This window comes from Prionailurus bengalensis, chromosome B1 (genome assembly GCF_016509475.1).
Source record: "Prionailurus bengalensis isolate Pbe53 chromosome B1, Fcat_Pben_1.1_paternal_pri, whole genome shotgun sequence".
In the NCBI taxonomy this organism is placed as follows: domain Eukaryota; kingdom Metazoa; phylum Chordata; class Mammalia; order Carnivora; family Felidae; genus Prionailurus; species Prionailurus bengalensis.
The window spans coordinates 61,189,301-61,200,321 of NC_057344.1; the positions used below are offsets into that span (position 1 = coordinate 61,189,301).

Consider the following 11,021-nt stretch of genomic DNA (forward strand, 5'->3'; position numbering starts at 1 on the left):
CTGATGGCTCAGAGCCTGGAGCCTGTTTCCGATTCTGTGTCTCCCTCTCTCTCTGCCCCTCCCCCATTCATGCTCTGTCTCTCTCTGTCCCAAAAATAAAGAAACGTTGAAAAAAAAAAAAAAAGAAATCACCTTCTGAATCAGTTTATTATTCTCAAAAAAAGCAATAAAATTATTTATGAGTTACCATAGTAATTTCTTATGTTAAATGTTAGACATTTTGATTTTTCAAATGACTTGTGTCTAATAAGAATTACTTATTATTCTTAAATGGAAGAAATAATTGCCACACTGAACAGATCTAAAAGTACAATCTAAAACTTATAGGAAGACACACAAAGAAAGTCCCGAAGCATCTGTAAATATAAGTATCACAGAAATATACAGAATAGAGTCACATACATCATTTTGGTTAACATAGGTTTCCTACTTCCCAATTCTAAGTGTTGTAACATTTATAATTTCTCCTCAACACTATAAAATGTGCCAACATAAAAGAACATTTTAGTCTTTAGTTTCCATGGTGTAGTGGTTAGCACATCTGCCTTACACACAGAAGACCCTGGGTTCGATTCCCAGGGGAACCATGAAGTTACCTTGGCTTCCATAAAAGAAATTTTAGGAGGTGCCTGGGTGGCTCAGTCAGTTAAGCATCCGACTTCAGCTCAGGTCATGATCTTGCAGTTCATGAGTTTGAGCCCTGCTTTGGTCTCTGTGCTGACAGCTCAGAGTCTGGAGGCTGCTTCAGATTTCTGTGTCTCCCTCACTGTCTGCCCCTCCCCCACTTACTCCCTCTCTCTCTCTCTCTCAAAAATAAATAAACATTAAAACTTTTTTTAAATAACATTTGAGTCCTACACTGTCTTTTTGTAGTGTAGTCTTAGTCAACAAACCAAACAAATATGTTCTAAAATTTTTACAAACCTAATTTTATATTATTGAAATCAGTAAAAAATGATAACACATGAAAATAGTTAAATGAAACACAAAATCAATATAAGTGACTTAAATTTTCTTCTAATTTAGTTTATCTATTCAAATATTCTGATATGAATAATCAAGAACTGAGTATATTCTAATAAATAAAAGTCTTCTACACTCTTCATGGAGATTTTTACTACAAGAAAATAATTATTAGGATTGTCTTTGGTTTTGTATTGTATATTCCCTACAATTGCTATGATGTTGGAAAAAATGCACATATGTATATAGTGTCTATGTGTGTGTATGTTTTGTTGAGAATTTAAAATTATACCTGCAGATTGCTTAAATTAAAATGCATCCTCTTGAATATTGCTTGAATTAAAATTTCAAATGAAATAATGAGTGTAAAAGTGTCCAACTTAGGGCTTGGCAAGTAGTGAGTATTATGAACATTGTCTGTTCTTATTTTTACCTGTAGATTGGAGGATCTCTGTCTCATATACAAATAGACCAAGAGTAGATAGAGCTCAAGGCTCTATGCCTACACCTTTGTGAACACACAGCAGGAGTAGAGGACTTCAACTCTTTTGTGGATGAGTAAAAAGCAACAGAGGCAATTATGATGAGTAAACAAAAAATGCATAGTTTCTGGAAAATTGCAGTGCATGGGAAAAAGAGAACTTTGGTACATGCTGTTCATTCTACCTGGAAAGCTTTTTCACTATATATTCCCGTATGTTCCCTTTTCTTATTAAGATCTCACCTTAAATATCACCATCTCAGAAATGCCTTTGTGGATAACCCCATCTTCTGCTACTATTCTCTTTTCCCTTATCTTGCTTTATACTTCTTTTCTGCTATTAGTTATGGCTGGTTGGCCATTTTAAACCTATTAGTTATGGCCATCTTGGCTATCTATCTATCTATATATCTATCATCTAGATATGATAGATATATATCTATATATCTATCATCTATCTATCATTTATCTATCTAGATTTATTTCTTCCCACTAGTACATAAGCCTTTATAGCAGGACTATTTTTTATTGTTCAATGTCTTATTGTATCTTTATTGTTTAATGTCCAATATACAGAAAATCATCTTCACAAGGTAAGTACCATGTAAACATTTCTTTAGTGGATGGATGAATGTATATCATTTGAAAGAAGCATATTATAGTTTCTGTTCTATATTAGTCAAAGGCAAGAGTTACACTTAAGACAAGGCTCTGGCCAATATACACATCATATATATGTATTTGCAATTAAATATGGCTAACACTTACTAACTATCAAATATAGGACAAATTTTGCATTGTGATTATATTTCTTCACGGTGCCCCAATGATGCAGGTAATGGTTAGATTCCTATTTGGCCACAAGAAAATGAAGCTTAGAGAAGTTAAATAACTTGCCCAGTTAGCAAGTGAAAGAGCCAAGATAAGTATTTTGTGTCCAATTTTATTTCAGAGATAAAGAGATACACAGATGAACAATGCTACAAATCCACCCTACACCAAGAAGAGCAATTAAAAATCACATCCTTCCGTGATGGCTCAATAGCACCATTTTCACATACAAAGACAAAAATATTAGAGAGTGCGCTTGGAATCGTGACCCACTTAATGCCAGATCAAAGAGTTATGTGTATTAGCTAATTAGGAACTAAACAAAGGTCTTTAAATCCTCTAATGTGTTTTAGATAGAAATTAGCAAAGCCATTGCCAAATTCCTGGTTTATTTGCCTGAATGGTCGTTTTTTTTGCTATTAATAACCAGTGTACCAAGTATTGAAAGCCTTTAAAAATCAATGACTATTGCTCCTGTGTAATCATCAGGCTGAAGACCATGTAGAACTACATCATAGATTTTCAATAAGGTGGTAATTGTGGACAAAACTGTAAAGGCAATTTACTCAGCAGTGATGTATTTCATAATACCTGTGCTCACTGAGAATTCTTACCATCTGCTTTTTTTTTTTTCAAATGTAGGGCTGAAAAATTGGAGATTATTGATTGGAGTTAATAAACTATTAAGATTTTATGATAGTAACCAGCAATAAGTAATTGCCCATTCTATTTAACAAACAGGTATTTCTTATTCAAAATACAACTGGCCAAGAGAAACTGATTATCCGCTTGGCATCTTATGAGTTGAGTGAGAAAGTGTTTATTTCTGATCCTTATTGTAAAATATGAAAATTGTGAAGTGCAATTATCAATTCCATCATCATAAATTATACAGTATGTATGTGTTATCAGTCACTGGGACACATGTATAGTTTCTAGATTGAAATTATCTCTAGAGGAATGGCGCAGATAAGCCAAACATTAAAAGAATGTCAGCTGTGGTTAGAGAGATACCATGTAATTTTAACTATTTTCCTTGCTTTGAAATACGAGATATGTGGAAATAGTGAATAGACTCAAAAATTAAGTAACTTTTGATCTTTTGAGAAACAGGTTTTCCTTACCAATTATTAACTCTCCTTCCCCCCACTTCCACTTTACTATCTACCTCTCATTAACTCAGACTAAGCTTCTTGGTTAAATACTATTTTATCAGCAATTGACAATGTTGGTTACTTCTTCCAAGCATTTCTTTTCACTAGTATTTCTAACACCACACCATACTGATTTTCCTCTTAAAGCTGTAGTTTTCCTCTTCCTCTTTTGAAGTCTTGCCTTTTTTTACCAGGTCATTAAATGCTGACATTCCTCAAGTTTGGGGCCTAGAATTCCTCTTCGTTATATTTACCATTTTCAAGATGCAGGAGTCAACATCTACCTATAGATACACTATTCGTGAATGTATATTCTAGCCCGGAAATTTTCTATTAGCACCAGGCTTATATTACAACTTTTCATAGGCAATATAAATTTTTTTATTTCAAAAATGAATTTATGATATTAGTTCCAAGTCTCATCAATGTCTCATGATACTCTTCTTACTAAGTGGTATCACTCTCAATCCCATCACTCAATCTTTCTCTCCTCTAATTCCCAATGTTTGGTGCATCACCAAACAAGGAGATATTCTATCCTACACCTTGATTCTTTTTCATTGATTCCATTTCAATCACAATAATCCTAGCCAGTCTCTCCTCTGATTTCTCAAAATAGTCTTCAAGCTATTAGCAGCCATGCACTGTTCCTTCCTCCAAGTTCCTCTCTACAATGCAACTAACATGATTATTCCTGAACTCAGGGCTAATAATGCTAGTACCTTGCTTAACTCCCTTCGATGGCTTCCCAGTAGGCTGTATTCAGGGAAACAGAAAAAGCAATAAGTATTCAAACAGAAATGATTTAATTCAAGAAATTAAAGCTTGCAAACTAGAAGAGCAAACATTGTGATGATCAATAGTTTAGCTACAGGCAAAGGCTACTACATCTAGCATTGGGGACATAAAAGGGAAAAGTATTACAAGACTTTAGGGACTCAGAAGAGGGGTACTACTGGAGTCTTGATCAGATTTCTGACAGGAAGCTTCATGCAGCTGATGCAAAAAGTGCCAGTAGAATTTTGGATCCCACTGCCACTGCCACAATGCTGATGGAAAACTAGAAAACAGGAGGAACATCATAACTTTCTTCTTCCTCCCTTCCAATCTCCCTCTAGCCTGCTTTCCTAAGGGCAGAGTTTAATAGAAAGCACTGTGCCCCCAAGAACTATATTGTAGTTTGTTCTGACTGCTGTATCAAAAACAGCATAGACTGGATGGCACATAAACAACAGAAATTTATTTCTCACAATTCTGAAGGCTAAAAATTCCAAGATAAAGTTGCTGAAAGATTCAGTGTCTGGTAAGGGCCTGCTTTCTAGTTCACAGAGTACTGTCTTCCTGGTGTATCCTCACATGATGGAAGGTGCAGAGAAGCTCTCTGGAGTCTCTTTTATTAAGGCACTAACCTCATTCACTTCCCAAAGGATCCACCCCCAAATGCCATTACACTGGGTGTTAGAATTTCAACATATGAATGGGAGACGGACACAGATACTTAAGTTATAGCATTTCTTCCTTGGATCCTCAAAATTAATGTGCTCCTCCCATGCAAACTACATTCACTCCATCCCAGCAGCCCCCAAATTCTTGACTTATTTCAGCATCAACTCAAAATTCAGAAGTCCAGTCTCATTTAAATATCATTTAAATCAGATAGAGGTGAGAGTCAAGATGCTTTTCATCCTGAGGCAAAATTCCTCTTTACTTGTGAAACTGAACAAGTTATGTGTCTCTAAAACAAAATGGTGGGAAAGGCATAGGAGAGACATTCCCATTAAAAAGGGAAGAAATAGGAAAGAAGAAAGGAGTGAGAGATCCCACACAAGTACAAAACTGAATGCAGCAAACAATATTAAATTGTGAGGCCCAAGTATCATCTTCCTAGGCTCAATGCTCTGCCTTCCAGGCCCAGTGGATTGACAATATCACCCCTTCAGTTCAGCCAGATGGCCTCCCAGTGGTTCTGTGCCCTGCCACAGCTCTTTGTTGGGAGCTTGTGCTCACAATTGTGCCAAGCAACCCTATTCCTTGAAATCTAGGTGCTGGCAGCATACCTCCATAGCTTGTGACCTCAAAGCACTAGCCAAGATTATATTATAAAGATGCCACCAAAGTTTCCTGTATGCACCCTCCTTACAATGGCCCATATTGCACAGGGGCCCTTTAGAGCCCAAACATGAAGCCAAGGAACATGGTACCTGAAACATGAGGTGGCACTGGGAAGAACCAGTCCCACAGATGCCAGCAACGCTTTGTCTGCAACCACTTTGCCCACATCCCCCAATAACCCCATCTGCCCACTCCCCCTCCCACATATACCCCACCCCTACAACACACACATTGTGAACCTGTGATGGGAGCGAAACCCCTGATGGATCTCTAAATTGTCTTCAGGGTCATCCTTGCCCTGTCTTGAAGAATAGCTCCTGGCTTCTGTTGAGGTAATGGATTCACACTAATCTATCAAAAGTTCCTCATTCTTTTCAATATGGCTAGCCTGTGAACTTTCCCAATCTTTAAATTCTGCTTCCTTTTTGATTAATAGTTCCATCTTTAAATCATTTGTCTTCTTGAATTTTACTACAACCAGTCAGAAGGAACGAGGTTTCTCCTCAACACTTTGCTTAGACATTTCCTTAGCCAAATATTTCAAGTTCTACCCCACAAAACACTAAGACAGAAACATAACTCCGACTTTGCCACTTTATAACAAGAATCACATTTCTTCCAGTTTCCAACAACGTTCCTCATTTCTGTATGAGACATCATCAGAATAGCTTTTACTGTTCATACTTCTGTCAACATTCTGTCCAAGGTCCTTTATTCTCTAAGTAGATGGAGGCTTTCTTTCCAGCTCTCTTCTATTCTTCTGAACTCTACCAGAATCACCTTTCATGGTCCATTCACAACAATGCAGACTTTTTTCTAGCATGCACCTCAAAAACTCTTCCAACCTTTATACCCACTACCTAATTCCACAGCCTTTTTTATGTGTTTTATGTATTATCACTGCAATGCCCCACTTCTGGTACCAATTTCTATCTCAGCCTCTTCTGCCTGCTATAGCAAAAATATCAGACTGGGTGCCTTATAAACAACAGAAATTTATTTCTCACAATCCTGGAGGCTAAGGGGTCCAAGATCAAGATGCTGACAGATTCAGTGTCTGGTGAGAGTCCAACTTCCTGGTTCAAAAATTGGTCATCTTACTTTTCTAAAGAAGATATCCATATGGCCAACAGGCATATAAAAAGATGCTCAACGTCACTCCTCATCAGGGAAATACAAATCAAAACCACACTGAGCTATCACCTCATGCCAGTCAGAGTGGCTAAAACGAACAAATCAGGAGACTATAGATGCTGGAGAGGATGTGGAGAAACGGGAACCCTCTTGCACTGTTGGTGGGAATGCAAATTAGTGCAGCCACTCTGGAAAACAGTGTGGAGGTTCCTCAAAAAAATTAAAAACATATCTGCCCTATGACCCAGCAATAGCACTGCTAGGAATTGACCCAAGGGATACAGGAGTGGTGACGCACAGGGGCACTTGTACCCCAATGTTTATAACAGCACTTTTAACAATAGCCAAATTATGGAAAGAGCCTAAATGTCCATCAACTGACAAATGGATAAAGTAAGATGTGGTTTATATATACAATGGACTACTACTTGGCAATGAGAAAGAATGAAATCTGACCATTTGCAGCAATGTGGGTGGAACTGGAGAGTGTTATGCTAAGTGAAATAAGTCAGGCAGAGAAAGACAGATACAACATGCATTCACTCATATGTGGATCCTGAGAAACTTAACAGAAACCCATGGGGGAGGGGCAGGGGGGAAGTTATAAAGAGGGAAGGAGGAAACCATAAGAGACTCTTAAATGCTGCGAACAAACTGAGGGTTGATGGGGAGTGGGGGAGAGGGGAAAGTGGGTGATGGGCATTGAGGAAGGCACCTATTGGGATGAGCACTGGGTGTTGTATGGAAACCAACTTGACAATAAATTATATATATAATTATATATTTATTATATAAATTATATAAATTACATTATTATATAACTTATTATATTTTATATATTACATTTATATATTATTATATAAATTATATGTGTGTGTGTGTATATATATATATATATATATATATAAATATTGGTCATCTTCTCCCTGAGTTTACACATGGTAGGAAGTAGTGAGGGAGCCCTCTGGGAGTCTCTTTAATAAGGGCACTAATTTCAACTTTACACCCATGACCCTTATAATTACCTCCCAAATTCCGTAACTCCAAATATTGTCACGAATCAGACTCCAAGAGTTGACCTTTACCACCCCTCCACCTGCTTGTATGTATATACAAACCTTTATCCTACATTTTTCCTTAAGCTTTTCTTTCCAGCTTATCTTTTAACTCAAGCCAAAAGACCTGAAAAACACAGCATCCATGATGAAAACTGAAACTACCCTTCCAACAGTAATGACTGCCTGGATGAAGAGCCCCAGACAGCCCAGACCACCCAGACCAGTTTGAATTTAACTCTCAACTCATGCCTATGCAGATGGACCATGGAGTGTGACCTGTAGAGTGACCAACAGTTACCTTTACCTTATTATTATACTAAAATCTCTGCCAATGGAGGAACACAGGCTTATTTACATAACATGCAATGCACATATAGGCATGTTTCCTTAGGGTGCACTTGCAACGTTATGCCTACCTCTATATATGATGACAAGACTCCCCATTCTAAATGTTCATCTTAACCCCAAATTAAAGGAACCATTCACCTTTGCTCATGGAGTCACAGCTTTGGAAGCTATTCCTTGTTATCTCTTTATGTGCCATAAATAAAGTTTACTTTGTGCAACAACTCCACGTGATGTAGTTTCTCTCTGTGGCTCACAAAGAAGCAAACACAATTCGGTTCCAATACCATCACGCTTTGGGATAGGATTTCAACATATAAATTTTGTGTGTAGGGGGAAAGGAAGGAACACATATTCAGTTTTCTGCAGACCCTGATAGGAAACAGTGAGAAACATGTTCCTTTTCCCAAGAATAAATAGCAAATAAAAAACTGCCTGTTTATGGTTTTGAAAAGAAATTTTAATGAAGTTTTTAAGAGCTGATATTGCACATAAGGAAGAGGAAAAAGTCATATTTGTAGCATTGACCAAAACTACGGTTACCATAGTAACTGCCACCTCTCCGCCTTATCTACCACCAATTTCGGTGATTCCTTTCCCATGTTAACTAAGGGTCAAGTTTGGAAACACTAAGAATCAATCATGTTACTTCCCTTGATGTATTTTTGAATATGATTAAATAACCATCTAGTGCCTTCCAATAAAATAAAATTGAAAATAATGTTTATATATAGGTCTTATTTATGTGGTTGTGTAATTCAGTTTTGCTTTGTCTGGTTCCCACAGGCGAAGGTAAAATTTCTTCACTGAGAGATAAAATGATCACTCTAAATTTCTTGGAGCTGTACTTTAGTGATATATGACAGTTTTCATTAGTGGAAGCAGTGCTTAATAGATATAAAAATTAAACTGTTGCAGCCTAAAATTTTCCTTGATATCATGAAAATTTAATTGGAGAAAATTTTAAGTGGGATGAAAGGCAAAATTATGCTGGAGGGTGATATTATTAATAACATTTTCCTCATTAGAAAGCCAGGAAAAAATGTCATAATTATATATTAAAACCAATTTAAAGATGTTCCCTTTCGTTGTACTGCCAAAGTACAAAAAGATATAGAAATTAATTGTACTCAAAGCAAAAAGCAAAGTAGAAAGGTTTGTCAAAAGGAGGTTTATATCTTCAGGACTTATTCAAAAATTTAATGAAGGATTACAACCGGGACTTATAAAAAAATGAAACACTCTGTGTGGATTTAGCCTGAGAAAAATCATTTTAGACTGGAACACTGATGACTTAAGGATTTTAGGATTTAAGCTGTTCACTTTTTTATGTGTGTTAAGATTATTTTATAATACCTTTATTAAACTTTGTCTGAACCATTAAAGAATCATTTGCCAAAACAATTTTCCAGTATTGTCCAGCTTTGTAGTGATTTTCCCTTTGATTTTGAAGATTAGAAGTCTCTTCTTCCTTTCACTATAACTGAAAATATTTTCTTTTCAGTTCACCTCACTTTTTAAAAAAATATTAAAGCTGATAAAGAAATGATTGCCTTAATTTTTAATACACATTTTTTTTCATGGCACCAACAATCAGTTCACTTAAACATTGCCTGTCTCAGTGACTTATATTAATAACATTGTGGATATCTATTAGGATTCTGATTTTTTAAAAATTGATAAGCACTTTTTACCCTTATTATTTGCTCTTGATTATGTTTGAGAAACTTAAATATTTTATTTTAAAAACTAACATTTTTAAAGAAAACGTTTAAATTATTTTCTCGTATGGGTATATAAATGTATATTAGATACTAAGAAAACAAAGAAGAAAAAATTCACTGGTAGAATGAGTGGTTTGGTGGTAAAGTAAAACTTTGGGACCCTCCTAATCTAAGTATTGGATTTAGACTCATAACAGGATTTAATACAAGGACGGAATTTTCCTCTATTTCAATGTAAAAAAACAAGTATTTCATATTTGGTTATTTATGCTATTGTCACTTCTTTAATATCATTGCTTATTAGAAGATGGCACTCAATTTGCATTTAAAAATTTTAAGACTGATTTTCACCAAGTATGAGACATCTGCAGACTCTCTGCTGAGACTGTCAGCATTGCAAACAATCAGAGTAGACATATTATACATCTGCCATCCTTTATAATCTAAACTGCTGCGAGAAGGAAAATGCATTTATATTTCATAATGAAAAGGAAGTGTCTGAATGTCATCTACTACATACAAAAGATTGCTATCTGAGTTGCTAAGCTTGGATTGTTTGACGTTAAATGTTTTAGCAGCTAATTCTTATGAATTATTGATGTTCTCATCATTTAGCAAATGGATCACATCACTATAGTAATTAGCACCCTGCCTCTTCTGCTTATCATAGTTAATGTGTCATGAAAGAGCTTAGTTTAGGCCTTTAAAAAAAGATGAGATTTGTTTATATTCCATTCCTAAACAGAAGATAGTCTAGATCTAAGGGATGATGTTCAACAGGTTAATGGTCTCAACAGGGTATGTGGGGAGCTACTGTTTTTCTTTCAAGTATTGCTTTGGAGGAGTAATACTAATCCGTTCATTTGGGGAAGTTCAACTTTAGCATGTAGCAAAAAAAAACTCACATCACTTCTAATCACGCAATTGGTTTCAGTCAGGCAGAGGAAAATTATTTCCAAAACAGTTACCACTTTCTAACCAGGTTTATGTCTATTCTTTATTACTGATAGTTATAACTGAACATATTCTACTTAAAAAATACCTTAAACAATTGTCATATAAATAAATGTTAAATACCGAAAAATAATAGGCATGTAATGGATATTATACTTGTTACAGATATTTATTTTTGGCCTTTAATCCCAATTTATAATGCAGTAATAATATCAAGACTTCATTGTCTTGTTACTATTGTCACTTGGATTACATTTAAGAATTC

The 11,021-nt window shown here is 35.7% G+C and overlaps 1 non-coding gene across 1 annotated transcript; it reads left to right on the plus strand.

The window, feature by feature from the left end:
- Window positions 1–514: 514 nt before the first annotated feature.
- On the plus strand, window positions 515–587 carry TRNAV-UAC. Its single transcript has one exon. It is a non-coding gene; the product is annotated as a tRNA-Val (tRNA).
- Window positions 588–11,021: the final 10,434 nt, after the last annotated feature.